Consider the following 18,360-nt stretch of genomic DNA (forward strand, 5'->3'; position numbering starts at 1 on the left):
CGAAGGTAGACGTCCTTGATTTTTCTTTAAAACACAGTGCGAGTATCTCACAGAATAAATAGGAGTTGCCCACACCTCCCCGCTGCCCCGCTCCGGGGGCTGCTCCGAGCTGTGCCCCAGGAGACGGAGCCCGTGCTGCGTCAGGCACTACGCTCTTCACCAAAAAGCCAATAGCAAGGCAAAAACCAGCCACGCGCTGGGGTATTCGTTGGGGTCAACCTCTTCTGGGGTTGTCCAAGGTAATTCTCCTGCAGCTTATTACTTCTCCTGAGAACAGCTGAATGTTTCTCTCCCTGCCCAGCTCGGCTTGCTTTACCCATACCGGTTATTCAATTAAACCAGACCTCGACTCCCACCCGCGCAGAAGCATGCTTGTGTCTTCTTCCTTCCGACCCGATCGTCTTGTGTGGTACTCTCAGCCTGTGTATGTGTCCCCCTGGCCACAGCTTACCTCTTTGTTCAGCCTTGGGTAATTTTCCACTTTCCAGACCTCCTCCATGCAACAAATTAAGTCAGTCTGGCTTCCCAGCTCAGTCCCCTCGTTAGCATATAGGTTGTTTAGTGTTTCCAGCCCGGCCTCACTGCTAGCTGCTCCCTGCTCGGAGCGCACGGACTCAAGGCGGTGTCAAAAATGGTGGCTTCTGCGTGCTCATAGTTTCTTAACAGTTACGTGAAAAAGCAACCAGAATTCATAAGTTGTAAGTCGGCTGAGTCCCCAGGTTGTCACACCAGCTAGCGTTTACCTTTTGGGAGAGAGGAACCTCAGACATCCCCAAATGTGATACCTCCAAAACTGACAATAAAGAATAAAGTCATTCTGTTATGTACAACACCTTGTATCAAAGAGATTCCTAATAGTAACAATCCTTTAGCGTTTATTCCTTTGTTTTTCATTCCAGGTTTGTTCTAATTTCCAGTCTAAAATCTCTCCGATAACTGGCTGGATCACCTAGTCAAACCTGGCTGGAAATCCCAAGGACCGCTGAAACCACTGAGTTGTTTGTGCCAGTGAACACAAGGCACGCTGCTGAGACTACTGTAAAGGGCAAAGCAGGGGAACACTGTGGGCGCACAAAGGAAGAAAAATCCTGGAAAACATTACGGCAATGAACAAATCTTATGGTACCCATTAAAAGGTAATAATTCTAACCAAAGGAGGGGGGATTTTCCCGTTGTGAAATGCAACAAACATTCAGAAATGATTTGTATGTGTGTTTAAATTTAAATTTAGAATTTTATTAAACTTGTTCTTAAAAGGCCTTTTTCTTCCCAGGGTAGTTTGGTTACGACCGTCCTTTAAGAAATAAAAGCTCCACAAAGAATATAACCCCTGAAGCTTGCTTCACTCAGCCCTCACTGTGCGAGTAACACGACACTGTGATATTTGGCAGCAAGATTTTTCGCTCTTTTAATTACTGCTGTGATACAGTGAATGTGCAGCATCTCAGAGTGGAGTTTTGGGTGTATTTGTGCTAGGACTGTGCTGCAAAAGAAATATGAGTAGTCCTGGGGCAGGTCAACGGCGAGGGAGATCCCTGCCCAGTGCTGCTACGGGATGGTGGGATTTCCAGGTCTGAAATTAAGGGAAATGAAGGGTGACACTGCTGATTCACTGCTGTGATGCAGTTCCCCTCCAACGTTGCCACTGCAAATGATGCAACATCCTTGTTTTGCTGCTTTTGAGGCCTGACTGAAGTCTTTGAACAGTTCTGCAGATAACTGTGGTAAATCCTGGACCTGTACTGCGCCAGCAGCAGAGCTTGGCCAACACCAAATCGCCCCTGCTAGGGCATCCAACAGCTACTTAGAAAGTCCCCTGGTACACCGGAGTTTGTCGTCGTGCCTTTCTGAGGTGTTTCCCCATATAAACCATATCTTTGCAAATGAAGTGCCCGAGGGTGTTTCATTTAATTCAAAGTCCAAAACCTTCCGAGAGGTATTCCTCTGAGGAGGTCTGGTTTCAGACAAAGCTGTCTTTATGGAAGCACTTAGGTCTGAGGCAGATTTTTCAAAATAGCTGCAGAATTATTTGCATGACTCCTTCTATATTTAAGAACCTATTGTGAAGTTGTTATTTATGAAAGACAAGCTAGCTCGTAGACATGGCCTTTTATGTTGCTCACTTCTTGATTAAAAAAAGTGCTTTTGTACATCTTGAAATACTTTTCTGAGTAGAGAGGAACTTACACTAAAACATGTGTCTGTCATGCTTTGAGGTATGGAGGCTGCAGTCCACAAAATTAAAAAGTATCGACTGTTTGTTAAGATGTTTGATTTTACTGAACATAATGAATACTCTGTGCTGTTATTAGAGTCACAAAAGTGGCCATTAATATTATTCTGGCCTCTCTCCAAGACTAAAAATCAAGTCCGGTGTGTGTCATTAACTCCATAACTGTGTCATCTGAGTAATTGCTTGGACCTCGTTTTCTTTTCCTATCATACCCGAATCACTTTGCGTTTTAATATTCAGGTACATTAGCTTGTAGCTTCCTATTGACTTTTCAGCTGGGAAGATAAAGATGAGGGATGTGACTTTGACAAGCGTTCCCAGTTATTTGATGAAACAGTTGGATGACTCCCCTCGCGTTTGGTAGTCGCACACCACGCTTGGGTTTGGTGAGAGCAGAAAGACGCTGGCTGTGTTTTGCAGCTCAGTTGCACACATTGTGGGTCCTCGTTCTTCCCTTCTCAGAATGCTGCACGCTGTCTGGTGTGTGTTGTGTAGGCTGTGGTGGAGACAAATGAGGTCATTCATCTCTGTTTCAGGCTGCGAGGACTGAACGTTTGCTTTCTGCAGAGGGACTCAGCGGTGACGTGAAAGCAAGGCACCATTAGCTTCGTTCGCAGTGCTGTTCATTTGCTGGAGACTTTAGCTGTGAATTTGTTTTGGAATGAATAACATACTGTCATAAAATCCTGTCTAGATTTTATCTGGATTTTATCTGGATTTCCGCATCCTATCTTGGTTCTGTCTCTAGTAACAGTGGTTTTGCTGGCAGACTTGATTTAAGGGATATCTTGGTGTCCAGAGCAAAGTGTTTTCTCCCAAACTGGGACTAATACATGAAGTTATGGGGTCCTGCCTCAGTCAGATAGAGCTTACACGGATGGCTCTTTGCTTTGCCTTCTCAGCAAAAAAGGCCAAATTCCTGATTAAGGGCTCTCGATAGCAGAGGTGTGCCCATAACCATCACTAGCAGTTCGCAGCACCCTCCTGTTTTCCAGCTTTCTCCAGGTTAGGTTGTTATAAAGAAACTGAAGAAATGGTGAAAACCTAATAGCCTATCTCCTGGTCCAGGAGAGCCGGGACCCTTTGCTCTGCTTTGCCTCTGCTGTTCCCTCACTTTGCAGTGATGATCCCGCCGGCACGGGAGCACCGAGCCGGGTCGGCACCCAACACCGAACCTGCGTGTAGCATCGCGTCCTGCCTGAGCGATTGCCCCAGCTCGCCTCTGTGAAAAGCATCTCTGGGATTATGGTGACAAATGTGCTGCTTTTTCTCACCCCGTATGAAAGATTTATTAAGGCATTTGTTAAAGTTAGATGTGGTAAATGTTTGGATTACCATGCACTAAGAAGTCTGGTGGAATAATACTTGTCCTCTCCTTAATTAGCTCATCTAGCTGTTAGATTGAAAAAATCGCAGAGCAATTTCCACCTTCTGCAAATAGATTTTTTTTTTTAATGCAAAAGCAATCTAGTAAGATTTTTTTTAAATAGTGTCTGTTCAAAAATAAGTTATTCTTTAATAAAAGTAATAGAAACTACTTATTGGAAACAGCTAGTACCACATAACTTCTCTTAAGCACTTTTCATCTGTGCATTTCAAAGTACTCTGGAAAAAAAAAAGATTATTATTATCCTCATTTTATATGTGGGGAAAGGACAGGGGAAGAGTTGCTCAGTGTTCTCAAGGCACTGATAGATCAGGGAATAGATCCTAAATACGACGAGTCCTGGTGCAGATTGTTAGTGCCGGTGTTGCTGTCCATGGCATCATGCCCTGGTGCTCTGCCCACTGGAGGCCTCTCTCGCCGAAGGGCCGCGGCTGCTGACGCTTGCACCTGGAGAAGTCTGCAAACCTCACGTTCTGCCCGAGCAAAATTTCTGCCCCAAACGCTGCATCCGTGGAATTTCCTGTTCCCGGTGGTTATTCCCGTGGAGACATCGCTGCGGTTCCCGCGGGGGGCCCCGGGAGCCGTCTCCCTGTCCTCCCGGCGGTGGCTCCCCTGTGGTCCAAAGCGACCCCCCACCGTAAGAGCTTGGCCCCGTTGGTCAGGATGCGGCCGGAGGGATTCGAGCCGGGGGCCCAGTTTTGCCCCATGGCTGATTTCAACGCAAAGTGCTGTAAATCGTTTAAAGCCATTCCCGCATATGGTTAAGCTTACCCGTGCGAGCGGTTGTGATCAATGCCATTGCTCTCTTTTATATTCACTGTCGATTTCTGGTACTGAGTGTAAAAGACTTCTTTATTACATTTAACACTAAACTTCCTTAGCCGTCCATTAAAGAGGCGTCTTATTAGTTGATAAATGCCACTTGATTTGGGACTCTCAATTTTATAATCCTATTAAAAATGTCAAATATTTATGCTTGCTGGAGAGAACGTATTTTTCTGCTCCAAAGTTTCCAGTTTAATTTTTTTTGTAAGCAATGGGGCAGAACCACTGATGTAAGACAAACAGATGCTCTTCAGCTGTATTTTTCCATAAATGATTTTGCTCTGTTTTTTTGTTCTCCTACCAGGCATATCAAGTTCAAAAGAAAACGTTGCCTCTCACTAATGAGAGGATTAATCGCATTCACATATGCAGCAGACTTTGTCAATTCTGTTAAAAGTTTGATGACCTTTAAGAGAGAAAGTTTTAGTGTGCCCAAAATAAATAATTCATCCTTCGCAGATTTGCCCTCCATATCCATCTGGTTAAATCTGAAGCATGCTGATTAAAGCGTCTGAGTGCAATTATCATCATACCTAATTGAGATAAAAATCTCTATTTTTCTATTGTACTTCAAAGCACCATTGCGCCTTTAAAGATATCAACAATCCGATACGCAGTCATGGGGGTCTGATTTATATCCAAATCTCAATAGCATTCTTAAAAATCTTTCAAAGGCTCTAAATTTCTCTCTTCTGTATAAGTTCTTTTTCCAGCACTGAAAGCTTGAATGTGTAACTAATCCTCTTGCAAAATCTCTGATATCATCATCTTCAGATGCAACTGGAAAATTCATCCCTGTTGTCACATACAGAGGGGAAAATGTCATTTGACAATGGCTGGGTGAGTGGCAAAATGTGATTTGCTCTATTATTGCAATTATTGACACTGCTGGGCTCCTTGCACCTACGAAGGCTGTGCAGAGCCGATTGCCGGGAGCCCCCGGGCCCCGTTTTCGCCCCTCGCCACGTCCCCTTTGCTGCTTTCTCTCCCCACCTGTTGCGTTTTCGAGCCCTTTTGCAAATAATGCTGCGTGCAAATAACATCAACCCCACGCGAAGGGAACGGGACCGCTCGTGGGGCAGACGGCGCCGGGGCCGTCCGTCCGTCCGTCCGTCCCCGTCCCACGGGGCGCGCGGCCGCTCCGGGCTCCCCGCCGGCCGCCGGCTCCCGGGGCGCGCTCCAAGCCTCCCGCGGGGACCGCGTGCCGAGAAATAAGCTGATTATCAAATAGCCGAGCAGATGGTCTCTTTTGTTGCTACCTGAGAAAATAAGTACAGTCCTCCTAGGTCCCCAGGAGGAAGGAAACGACCCAGCGGGCACCGCGCAGCTCTTGGTTTATTTAGGACACGCTCTGGAAGAAACGCTGAGTGAATATTACAGCCGTTGAAAAGCATCTTTCCCCGCCCCATGCGAAATTAGACTGAACTGGCACCGTGTCACCTTGTTACTAGAGAGAGAACAAATATTCCCTCTGGCAGAAATCCCACTTCAGGCTTGAGGAAAATGGTTTGTTTTCTTTCTTTCGTACAGAAATTGAAGTTGGTCATGAATGCTCCCAGGATTTAATGTTGCTTATTATAGATGAAACGATGAAAATGAAAGAGGAAATAATAAAGGATTGTGGGGTTTTTAAAGGTGATTTGCAGATGAAAGGAAATCCCAGAGATTAGGAATTTGTTCAAATACCAGGGACAGTCAAATATGGAAGTGTTCCAAAGTCAGAGATTAAAAGGAAGGATGTGAATTGCAAAGATGAGAACAAAACCATAAAGGAAGGGAATGTATCTTTCAAAAAGAAAAAGAAAAAAATACCCAGGCAAATTAACAACAACAAAAAAAAGCCTCTTAAAATCAGAACCAAGACACCTGCTTTTCTGGCAGCCACCAGCAGCGCGGAAGTCTCCACCTGCCAAGCCCAATTTTGAACATCAGTAAATCACCATGTGGGTAAAATAACAGGATATCGGAGGGGAAACAATTTTTGCCTAATTAACTTATCAGCTCGCATCCTCACGCGCTCGTCGCCCGCGGCCGCGATGCGGAGGGGAAGGCGGGCGACGAGACGGGTCCTGGAGGAGCTAGTGCTGATCCCTTCTCGGGGGCGAAAGGAGGCTGCTGAGGGAGAGGGATTTTAAAAAGGGGAGAAGCACTAGTCAAATCCTCCAAAAAAAGAAAAAAAAGGAGGAGCAGCTCGGTCGTATGAAGATCGCCCCTATTAACGTGGTACATAGGGTCGTGCTTTAAAATACCTAACAGCTTAGCCCACTGTGCATGTTAAATAGGAAACCAGCAGCACGTTAATGGAGTTAGGGGATGGAGGGATACGTTGCTAAATAAATCACAGAAATTGAGCTGTATTTTGAGCTTCTGGAACCTCTTAAAGTCTGATGTTGCCCGTGACATGTGTGGAGAGTCAGTCTTGGGCCTTCCAGTGGTTTTAAAGAGAGTGGTATGGCTGAAATCCCTTATATTGCCTTGGAAGTGCACGTCAAGGTGTTAAGCTTGCCCTTTGGTGAACCTATTGGTGGCTGGCGTGTTTGGTTTTTAGCTTTGTAAACATATGATGCTGGACATTTTTGGCCTATGATGTTTACTTGACTTAATGTGGGCTGAACTTGGCTGTACTGATATGCAGAAATGACCCAGCAGCTGTGGTATCTGATTTAGGATTTCCAAAGGAAGCCAGAAGACCAGTGAGTTTTGCTGTACTAGACTAGCTGAACTGTTTGCTAGAACTGAGCTCAAGTGGAACTGTGAAAAGCAAGATTAGCTTGTAATATTGATCTAATCACAGGCGTATACTAACGTTATGTCGATGCAAATTTGGTAAAGGTGCCTAGTGAGAATTATAACTCAATATTTGTATTCAAGATATGCTTCAAATGTGTATGTAAAAAATGGGACAGATCAAGGTGTGTGTGAGGGAATGGCTCTCTGAAAGCGGTTTCTGGACAGAGCACTGCCCTCCTCTGCCTGTCCACGCTGGGATGAACGAGGTGGACAACTGTTCTGATTTTAGTGGTAAGTGATGGTGACCTTGCCACTCCATTACTGCTCCAGTGAACTTGTGACTTGATGTTATAATTTTAGCATGACTGGTCAGAAAGAAACCTAGGAAAGGTGGCAGGAGCCCTCCTTCACTCTGGTCAGCGACCAGGATCCTCCCATGCATCTCGCTTCTGTGTATGTTATCCACGTTATGGTAAAGACCATGTGAAAACCAGACTCTCGTTAGTACTTATTAAATAGTGTCCCTTTAATGCACAAGATGGGAAATGATAAACAGTTTCCTAAGATACATAAACAAAATCAGAGAGAAGTTCCAGCTTTCACATCTTAACAGGGTATGATGAATAGTTTGGCATCATGACAATATCTGTGTCAAGATAATAAGACTTAGGATGTAATCGCTCTTTGGTAGCTTTCTATTTGGTAGCTTTCCTACCTGAGGTGTATTATATGCTTTACTGAGACAGTGGAAGGTCTTGTTAGGTAAGTTTATCCGACCTGGCTCTGGACTTTGCTGTCACCAAGATCATTACTGTGATACCTTTCATGTGACTCACTTTATTTCTCTATTTTTTATGCAAAACCAGTGGCTGACTCATGTGCCACAAATAGCATTAAAGCAACAGGAAGGAGCTTAGCTGTGTGGTGGAAGGAAAGCCCAGAGCCACTTCTTGTTATGGTTTAGTTGTTTTTTAAAAAAATAATAACCTAACAAAGTAAAGTGTAGCTACCTGGAAACAGAGCGTTGTAATTGTCTACTATTCACAAATCGTTTATTCAAGTCAGTGTCAAGAATAGATCCCTGAAAACAGAGTCTTGCAAACGCACAGTTACTCGTATGCCTGTTTGCAGCCTGAAATAAGCAGTGATTCATCAGCAAGAAAGTCTGAATTAATTAGAGAATCCCTAGTCTGTGATGGCCACCCTGTTTTCTCTAGACATATGATGATTTTGGAAAGATAATGACTGTTGGCGCTTGCGATGGTACAACAGAACCATAACCAGCTTTTTTCCACTTTCTCCAACGATGAACTCGATGTTGCAACACTGCAGAATGTCGTAATAGGGAGAAGCCCTAGGAATGGGAACGGGATGTTTTTTATAACGTAGTTTCCAGTTCGCCGTCTTTTGGTTATTAATTGCAATTTTCGGCATAAATAGAGACGTGTCTGGAGCAAGGTTCGGCCGTTCGTACTTTGTACCTCAGCAAATTAAAAACAAAAGAAAAAAACGGCAGGTCTGGTGGGGCATGGGCTGCGCAGAGCAGGGAGGAGGGGGCTCCTCGTGCAGAGCAGGGGCTGACGGACCCATGGACAGACAGAAGGGGACGTCTGTCGTCGTGCTCTGCAAGCGCATCCGCTGTCGAGGCCCAGGGCTCATCTGGCTGGTTGGAAGGGCAGGAACAAGGGTGATTTAGGACCCCGAAGATTTGAATCACTCCTTTCTTCACTGACTCTAAAGAGACCCTATAGTCTCTTAACCTGACACATAGGACCATATATGTCTCTATAGGAAGACACTCAGGACCGCAGTGAAGCCCTCAGAGGTCAGTGCCCTAATCACGGCCAGGCTTCTCCAGCGTGATTGGACCTCAGCGCCCGTCCGTCCCCTGCTCCTCGGTGGGATAATCTTGAGCAAACACGGTTGCTTTGGGGAAAGGGAAAGATGGCAGCAAGGAAAAGTTGTGCTGCAAAATCTTTAGGTACCGTTTCCCTGTGCGCCCATGATAATCCTTGAAGCTGCTGTCTTGGTAACGATCTAGCAATTAAAGGAAAATATTGGTATTTAATTAAACTTGTCAATCAGCCAGAAATGAATTTTCCTTATCAAGAGGAGCTGTATTTGATTTTGTCACTTAGGAACGGAGGTTAAAGACTCTTGTAGAGTAAAACTTTAATTAAGAAAAGAGATTTGGATTAACATGTGAGGCAGAGAGAGAATGAAAGGTCCTCTAAAACCTTCTGAATATGATTCACAGGAGAGGAATCTAAATATGGGAACTGTTTTTTTTTTTATTATTATTTAAGGGGGAAAAAAGTTAAATGGTGCTAAAGCTTATGGGCAGAAGAGATACAGGAGGGATTTTTTATGAGGATAGGATGTGTCTATTCAATCCACTTTCCTGCTCTTGATATTTAGTCATTTCAGATATTCAAAGTCTGGAGAGAAAGGGTGTACAGGGGGTGGCATTAGCAAATCTGAGGGATCTGGATGCTTGAGTCTTATGAACTTTGATGGCAGAACAAGCACCTCTTCCGGAAGCTTTGAGAAACCCACTTTTTGTCACTTTGCTGCTGCGCTGGTGGTGCATTTGCTAGTGTGGGAAGGTCTCCCCAGCTGGCATTTGTAGCTGTCCTGCGGTGGCTGGTTGAGTCTGAGCTGGGCACGTTGGGGAAGTGGGTGCTGCCCGCTTGCATGTGCTGACTGTCCAGTTCATCTTTTGGCTAATGGACCAAAACAAGTCTCGTTGTGTAAATGTCTAAACCATTCCAGCTGAAACTTTCAAATTGTCACCGAGGCTCAGACACACAATACAGAAAAAGTTCAGCACAAGAAAGTTTGGAAAACGTATAAACAACCAACAAATAGTATGACCATGGAGGTCAGAGGGTGCCTTTAGCGACATTGCTCTCTGCCTATAATAAACATCAACCAAAACCAAACCATGTTGCCTTCAGAGACCTGATGGCATTTTCTTTACTCACTGTTGTGATTATGATATTTTTTCCATTCCATATATAACCCAGCAAAGATAGATAATGCGCCATGCAGAAAGCAGGCAATTCATGCGTATTTATCATTTTAAGGGTATGCTTCTGACGTGGCACTTGAAGAAACTTGTACACAGTTCTCAGATTTCCCTGTAGAATTAAAATGGCACTTGGGAAGAGTTATTGCAGGTTGCCTAATTTAGGAGTACTCCTCTCAGAACAGTCTGCAGCAGAAAAAGCCCCAAAAGCATGTTGTTAATTTAGTGTGTTTACGGCTTCCTTGAAGAACCACTTGTTTCTTTCTGAGTTCTGCAGAAGATGAGAGTCCCTGATGAGATGTGATGGGGGCACTATTTGCACGGAAGAAGAGAGTAAACAGCTGTGTAAAGCCACTGAGTCACTGATGAGGGATGCTAAGGGTTTTCTGAAGGCGTCTACTTAAAAAAAACTGACATAAAGCTGCACAATTCTTTAGTAGGGCTGAAACCAAGCGGACAAGGCTTAGCTGCGAATATACTCTGGAGTCGTGACTGTATGGAAAGTATTGTGTTTTCCCAATTTCCACCTAAATAACAGAAAATTCAGTCCCTGGAAGTTTTCCCTTGACATCTATGGACTCTGGATCAGGCCCTTAGAGAGTAAGTTTGTGGTGAGAGGAATTACATGATTTCTCCAACAGAAAAGAGTCCAAATAAGATGTCTCAGCTGGCAACAACCACTTGGGCAGACTCCGTTTTGCAGTCTACTACCTGCTTCCTCAAGGTTAATTTAAGAATTTCTCCCATTCCTGCTCCACAGTTACTAATTACATTTGCAGTTGAGGGACTGGAGAGGAGTCAGGTTTGATACTGGAATCTGCAGGGAAGAATCAGTTAATTTTAGTCCTAGATGAAGTTTGGGAAGGTTTGTTCTGTGCAATTATAAGCTCTTGGCGTGCAGAAATACCTCACTGAGGAGTTTCTGATCTTTTCCCTTAATAATCAGAAGGCTTTTTCTGATTATTATAAAGCTTCTTCTGATTTCTGATTTTTCTGTTTGTTGGTTTATATGTTTAAGTTGCAAAGTTAAATGAAGCCGTGATTCTTTTCATCCAAAACCACACCTGTAGCTAAGCAAGTACTCCAATATTTCATTAGCAGACCCATCCGCTAAGTACTAGGTGAACAGAAGGAAAAGGAAGGTGGAACGATTTTATTAGAATATGTCACCTTTGACAGCCGTAAATCTAATTGAGCACACACAGGTTCCCCACCAGCCTGCAGCCTTCAAGGAGAAGAATCTTGTTTGATAACGGAGATGCTTGAACAAGTGCCAGGAATGAGGTATTTGGATAACTGACGGATGGTGCTTGAGTTGTTTTTATGTGACAGGTGAACATAATTGATTTCCCTTAAACCCTGGGAACTGCCTGAGCGCGGCTGGGCTCTGCGGGGCCACGTGTGTCGGCTACGCGTGGTTTTGCAGATCCTCCCACGGGGAATTACCAATCTCAGTTCTGGCACACTGTGAAAACTTTTCTCTTCAAAGGCCATGTGGGGCTTTCAGCCATGGCCTGACCGAGCCGAAACTGAGAGTAAAGTTCCTGCTGACGTAACGGTACCAGTTACGGCTGGGGAAGGCCACCCTTCGCCTCGTGGCGTGACGGGCGGTGCTTTCCCATCAGTGGTGAGCCTTGCTGTGCCCGGGGCATCATCATCCCATCACCAACCCGGCCTGGGAATCATGGGGATCAAGCCAGCAGCAGCTCAGGCCAAGGCGACCGGTTGACCAAGAGTCAAAGGCTCCTATCCAGGTCGATTATATCTTGTCCTGCAAATGGAGGGCACGTTTCCTGGAGTGATGTTAGTGTCTGTCATTGGGGAGACTGTGATTCAGCTCACTGTGCAGAGAGAAGTCTGGAAAACAGATCAGCTGCGAATCTGGAATTCTTCGAACTGGGGGATGTTGAAATCTATGTTCTGAATTTGGGTGTATTTCCACAGTCCGTCCAAAAATATAGTTTTCCATGGAGCAAACTGGTAAATATCACAAGGCAAACCTAAATCTCGGAAGCACATATTGAATGGCCAATATCAATGGAAAAGTCCTTTATAAGTTGCCAGATATATTTTGAGGCAGAAATAAAGAAAAAGGAAAAAAGAGCCTAACCAAATAATTTCCTATCCACTTATAGTTCCTTAGTGCTTTCCTCTGAAAAATTACAGGAATCAAACCCAACAAATTTAATTAAACCCATATTAGTAATTAGGGAGAATTCTGCTAGAGCACGCAAGAGTAGGTGTGCCATCCAGCACACTGAATAGTGTGAAGCTAGTCTGAAATGTTCCTGCTATATTGAGGTTTTGCTTTTTCAGTTTCTTCTTGCTGTGTTTTTGTGCTCAGTCACCTCTTTCTCCATTGAGTGCATTGCCAAAAAAATCAAGGTTTTTCCTCATCTCTCTGCTTGGACATGCTTCTGGATGCTTGTATTGTATCACCTGTGTTCAGTACAAAACGTGCCCATCGAAGAAGGACATGAAATATTCAGCTTTGTAGCTGAGAAGGATGTTTGTCATTTCTTGTGATCTGACCTGGAAGAAGGGATTCTTTGCCCTAGAGAAACTTGCACTTGAAAGTCCGTCAAAATATTTTGATGGTGCCTGTGAAGGCCTTAGCCCAGGGCTGCCTGCAGCACTCCCAGTTAGAAAAACAGCTCCTTAATTCCCTCCAGTCTAGTTTGAGGAAGGGAGGCTTCATTTTGCTCTCTTTTCGGTTTGTGGTGCCCCGAATTCACCTTTCTGTTGCTTGTGTTGGTTGGCAGCTTCCGCAAGGCACCGACATCAGGGAGGTCAGGGTTTACTGCGTTGGCAGATGGAGACCTTCCTGCCCTGCAAGCCCCACGTGTGCACCACAGCCGTGACCTGCTGTTTTGGTCTCCTGTGCTGGTATAGGCCTTCCTTTCCTTCTCAAGACTCAGTTGTTCTCTTTGGATAATTATTTTAGGTGTATCTGTGTTTGCTTTAGGACCCAAAGCAGAGCTATGTACTCTTCAGCAGACACTGGGACTTACCGTGAGGTCTTCCATGTGTTGTTTTTGTTAGCATCCTGGTTGTATCCTGGAGAAAAAAATACTCAGTGCTGCAAATACCATGTGGCCAGCAGGATCATCCTTTTGTATTATATAACCCATCAGCAGGGTTCCACTTTTCTGGGAATTCTTTGTTCTGGAAAAGTAGTGCCAAGCCAGTGAGATTGATTTATGTGACCAAGAGAAACAAAACACTCATTGCAACATTTCATAAACACAGAACTGCTCCGGGGACCTTGGTACAGAGGTGACTAATGCTGCCGTCCCCGAGTCCCGCAACTCTGGCCGCTGGGCATGAAGGCTGCACGGCATGTGCTGCGCTGGAGGGCACGACTTACCCGACCTGATCACTGCACCTATGAGGCTCCCTTTTGTGAGCCCTGGGGCATATAGTGACCCAAGATGTTTTGGGGAAGTAAAGGAACAAAACAGAGCAAGAGATGTGGAGTTTTTAAGGAAAAAGCAGCCTGCCAGCTGGGGAAGTAAGCCCTGGGGGCATATGCTTGTGCTGGTCCTGTGATCTGATCACGTGGTCCTCAGCCACACAGTGTTGGCTACGGCTGACAACAGGCTACTGTGGTAGGTAAGCTTTCAGTCTGGCCCACTATAGCCTTTCTTATGTTTTTATGTTAATCTAACATGTTCATCTTACCTCCAGGATGAGGCACGTTTCCCTCGTCCTGGTTGTTCGGTACTTGGGTTCTTGCTGGTTTTATTCCCCTATTAGTCCGTTTCCCTTATCCATATGATGGGACAAGCCTGTCATGTAAGACTTTTGACGTTTTCACCTCCCAACATATACCCAGATACATATGCCTGGGAAAAAAAACTTATTTAGCAAGTCCAGTGTGTCTGGACACATATCACAGCAAATGGCTCTGCATCATGGGAGATGGTCGTATCAGAGTTCACATCTCTGTCGAGGAGATTATTTCCTAACTCATTGCTCATGGATTGATGCGCTCTGTAAAGATAATAAGCCTTACATTACCGCATTTTCACTTAGGATATTAGCAATCAAAATAGTTCCCTCTTAGGTGAACACACAGCAGCGAGAAGAGTCTGTTTACTAGCGCGCTTCCGCTCGCCGCGCTGCGCGGCGATTCATGTGCGGCCAGGGCTCGCATCCGCTATCTCCGGAGCCTCGTCTCCGCACATGAAAGGCAAGGGCAGGGCCGACGGCGGCCGCGGATGGAGGAGGAGATCAAAGCCTGGCGCACATGTGTGCGGTGGGTCGGCCCGGCCGGGGGCTCGGCACAGCCGTGCTCCATCAGGCGCGACGGGCTGTCTTGGCCCCGCAAAGGTGCACGCTCCGTCTTCTGCGAAGCAAAGGGGCTGCGAACCAAGTAACACGTTTCAGGCATCATCACTGGAGAGGAAAATCACAGGAATCAAGTAACAGGTGTTCGCAGGGGGAAGTATTATACAATAAAAATTTCGGAACACAAAGCAGCACGTTTCCTGTGCTGGTACTTATATTTACACTAATTTTCAAAACATGAAATTTATGCAGAATTTTCTACTTGAAATGCAGCAACAAAGAAACAACTGCCCACACTTAAGCAATCAACCTCTTGCTATTCTCATGCTGATAGAGAGGTCAAGGAAGTGTCGTAACATGATCTAACTCATTGGATGTCATGTCTTCCACAGTTGTAATAAATATCATATAATGCCAGAAGTGGATGTAAACTATTAACAATACCGAGGGGGAAAAATACAAGAACCATGAGTTAAGTGGCTGTATAAGAGCATAAAACATTTCATTTGAGGTTCAGGCATGATATGGAAGAACATGGAGCCCTGAAGTGAGACCCAGACCGTCTGATGACACAAGTTTGAACATTGCTAGTGCTGCTGATGGAACCGCACCAGTTTACGCTGAGAACCTGGCACTTACGGATGTGTTTAAAGAAATGTATATTTGAATAGCTGTTGCAAGAGATGCATATTCAGCATGTCTGATTAGAACAGTGTGAAAGGAACAGATTTCTTTTTACAAGCCTGAGTCTGAAAATAATTAAATGGCCTTTCACAAAACGCTTACCCAGAAGCCTGCAGAGAGAATTCCAGCTCAAGAGAAAATCAGCTGAGGGAAGTTATGACCCATTAAAAGGGAGACAGTTAGTAAAAAAAAGGTGTATTTCAGTACTGTTTGCTTCTAATGTTGCACACTTGTGTACCAGATGCTTTTCTCCACTTCTGAAGCAGCAGAAGGATAGTTTTAGCTTTCTCTAACACTAATTGAAAATGCATTAGTGGCTGAAAGCAACATTAGCTTTTGGTTCTGAGAAATTTCCTCTGCCACAAAGATAATTGCAGTAAAAACTGAAACACTGAAATAAATGTTAGAACATTTTAAAATCATAAAACTTTCAGAGCTTCCCCTTTTCTTCTATAATAAATTAAAAGCATGACAAATTTCGCCTGAAGATTCAAACATTAAGAAATTATTTGGCAAATGACTCTTCTCAGGCCCAGCATCTCTAGCCTGGGGAGGGCTTTGAAAAGGTCATAGCAATTTGTCCCATGAATGGCCTCTCTTCAAAAGCCTGGGGCTGAATCTGCGGCAGTGGGGTGCAGGGACATTGGCCTGAGCAGGACACGACGCCAGCTCTTGGGAAACTTGCATACTAGGCTCTTTGCCGGATGAGCTAAGCCAGCTTCTTGCCATCACCTTGTGCAGAGATATCCTTGTTCAAGGAGGCACCTGAGCGTGTGTTTAAATCTCATATGAAAGGAGGTATAAGTACTTTCCTAGAGATGCTTTCTTGAACTGGATCCAGAAGTGGTGGCAGACTTTGTTATACTGACTTGGGTAAAGACCTGAGCCACACCATGTGCTCCAGGAAGCCTGCTGTTACTGCTGAGTCTGGACCCTCAGGATCTTGTACTTTGAGGACGGATGGACTCTGCCCAGCAGGTCAAAAGGAGGCGGCAGGTTTTGCATGTTGCCCTCTCTGTGTGCAAATCACAAATCAGAGCCTCAACCTTGGCAGGTTCTTCTTCAGCAGGAGAAGCTGGAATACACAGAACAGACAGGAATCAAAATGTTTAAGCCTCACATTTGGCATCCTACATGCAGACAGTGGAGCTCATCTTTAGGACATCCAGTTTATAAAAGCCCGTGGTCTCTGTGTGTACAGTAATTTCTTCTGTGAAGCAGAAGGTCTCTGCTGTTTCAGTCCATATGTTCTCTGTCATAGGGGTCTGCACAAATCCTTCATCGCTGTGCCTCTAAATTGTTTCTCTATCACAATAAAGCAGGGAGTGCAGCAGTATCCAAGTTTTTATCTTTACTTTTTACAGGTGCCAAAGCGAGGACCCAAGAGAGAAGTGACTCGTGCAAGATCAAGCAGGAATCCTATTGCAGAACAAGAAACCAAATACCCAGCCCTGAGACATTGCTCATTGCTCTCTTCTTGTTGCTGGTTCTTTGTTGTTGTTGCCAAAAGTTAAAATATCTCTGTGTTTTTGCCCTATTCAGAACTGTTGTTTCTCAGTTGTAATCCTAAAGACATGTGCCGTTCCCTGTGTTAAGGGATTTTTTAATGAACAAGGTATTAAGGAAAAGTGTTCTGTGTCCAGCCACCAGAAAGAATATTGTATAGCCATAAGCAACAAGAGCGGCTGTTCCAAAGAAACGTTTACGTAACTTCATATCATCCATAAAACCCCAGGGTCTCCGTGAGACAAGGGTGGGACTGCAGCATCCCTCCGTGAGCGACTAGCGTGGCTCTCCCGTGGCCTGCAAACGGGCCGGTGCTCAGGCCCATGTTTCCTACAAGCCATCTGTTTTGCTATTTATGACTTAATGTGATCTAGAAAAAATGTTGCAACAAGCCTTTTTCATCCCTGTGGACTGTGCTGCTTTTCTCCACCACCAGCCTTCAGCGAATGACCGCTGTGGAGCTGAGGTTGGGAGAGAGGGTGGGCGGCACTGGTGCTGCCAGCTGCGGTCCTTGGGCAGAGCGACAAGGTGGAAAGCCCTTCCTGTAACCGCCAGGTTTGTGGCTCTTCCCCATTGCCCCCCAGAAGGCAGCTGTAAATCACAGCACATCACGCTGGACATAACCCATTTCAATCTCATCTCAAGCAGACAGGGCATGGGTGTGATCCAGCCTGATCCAGATGTGGCATGGACTTTGTACCCTCATTATTTAGGAGAACCTCCCTTACTGTCTAAACAGAAGAACAAAACAAGCAAAACCAGTGAATTTTCTTCTAGGCAGAAAACTCCTGGCCCTCATTGCAGGCAGAAGTGAAGATTTACAATCCTTAGAGACACTGCAGAAAATAGGTAGTTGTAATGGAAACAGTGACAGACGCCCTGCCCTCCCTTCTCGTCTGGCCACCACGGTGCTGCCGGCGGTTCGACTGCGCTGGGTCTCCTGGGATGCTGCGCTGGAGGGGACAGTCAAGCCAAACATGTGAAACTCATGAGAAGCTCAGTTGCAAACCCTCCTATTGGCTTCACGGCACACGCTGTGCACTTATGAAAACCAGATCTCAAGCCCTGCCAGGCTTCTTGACAAGTGAGGACTGTCATCGCCATCCTTGGAGGCACCGCAGGGGTATGAACTCCGCAGGGCGGACGTGCGTGCGCTGGGGAGAGGTGAGGGGTGTCCATCCCAGGACCCCTTCTCAGATGTCCTCTTTGCTTGGGACTGCCACCATTTGGGCTGACAGTTTCCCATCTGGGCTTTCACCCAGAGATGCCTTTCATTTTAAGGTTGAGCAAGATGAAAGCAAGGGTCTGTGCAACAGAAGAGTAAAATGAAGTTTGAGCAAAAGCTAGTTTTGCATTCAGACTGAAAAAAAAGATTTAAGTACAGTTTAGGCCTTGTTCTTGCTCTCTAACACCACTGATCTCTGCTCAGGGAGAACAAATGCATCTTTGCTCACATCAGAAAAATCATGGCTCAGTCTCTTCTTGAGCAACCTTTTGCCACAAATTAGCCAAAGGCAGAGAGCTGAAGCTTGGGATGGAAATAGCTCTCTTCAAGAACAAGTGCTCCAGGGACTTAGGAATGTGATTTTATTAACTTTTCTGTCAAAGTTCAGTGCAGGATAAATGTCTATTTAAGAGTATTAGCTATGCACTCTGTCAGAAGAGGCATTTGCAAGA

At 45.2% G+C, this 18,360-nt stretch overlaps 1 long non-coding RNA gene across 1 annotated transcript in view; it reads left to right on the top strand.

The window, feature by feature from the left end:
* The window catches only part of LOC136993394 (uncharacterized), a 36,163-nt gene extending 19,603 nt beyond the window's left edge, over nucleotides 1–16,560 (top strand). The window contains exons 3-4 of the long non-coding RNA XR_010885663.1: nucleotides 900–1,136; nucleotides 16,542–16,560. This is a non-coding gene — a long non-coding RNA (uncharacterized lncRNA). The remainder of the gene's footprint in view (nucleotides 1–899; nucleotides 1,137–16,541) is intronic.
* The last annotated feature ends 1,800 nt before the right edge of the window (nucleotides 16,561–18,360 follow it).

This window comes from Apteryx mantelli, chromosome 14 (genome assembly GCF_036417845.1).
Source record: "Apteryx mantelli isolate bAptMan1 chromosome 14, bAptMan1.hap1, whole genome shotgun sequence".
Taxonomy (NCBI): Eukaryota; Metazoa; Chordata; class Aves; order Apterygiformes; family Apterygidae; genus Apteryx; species Apteryx mantelli.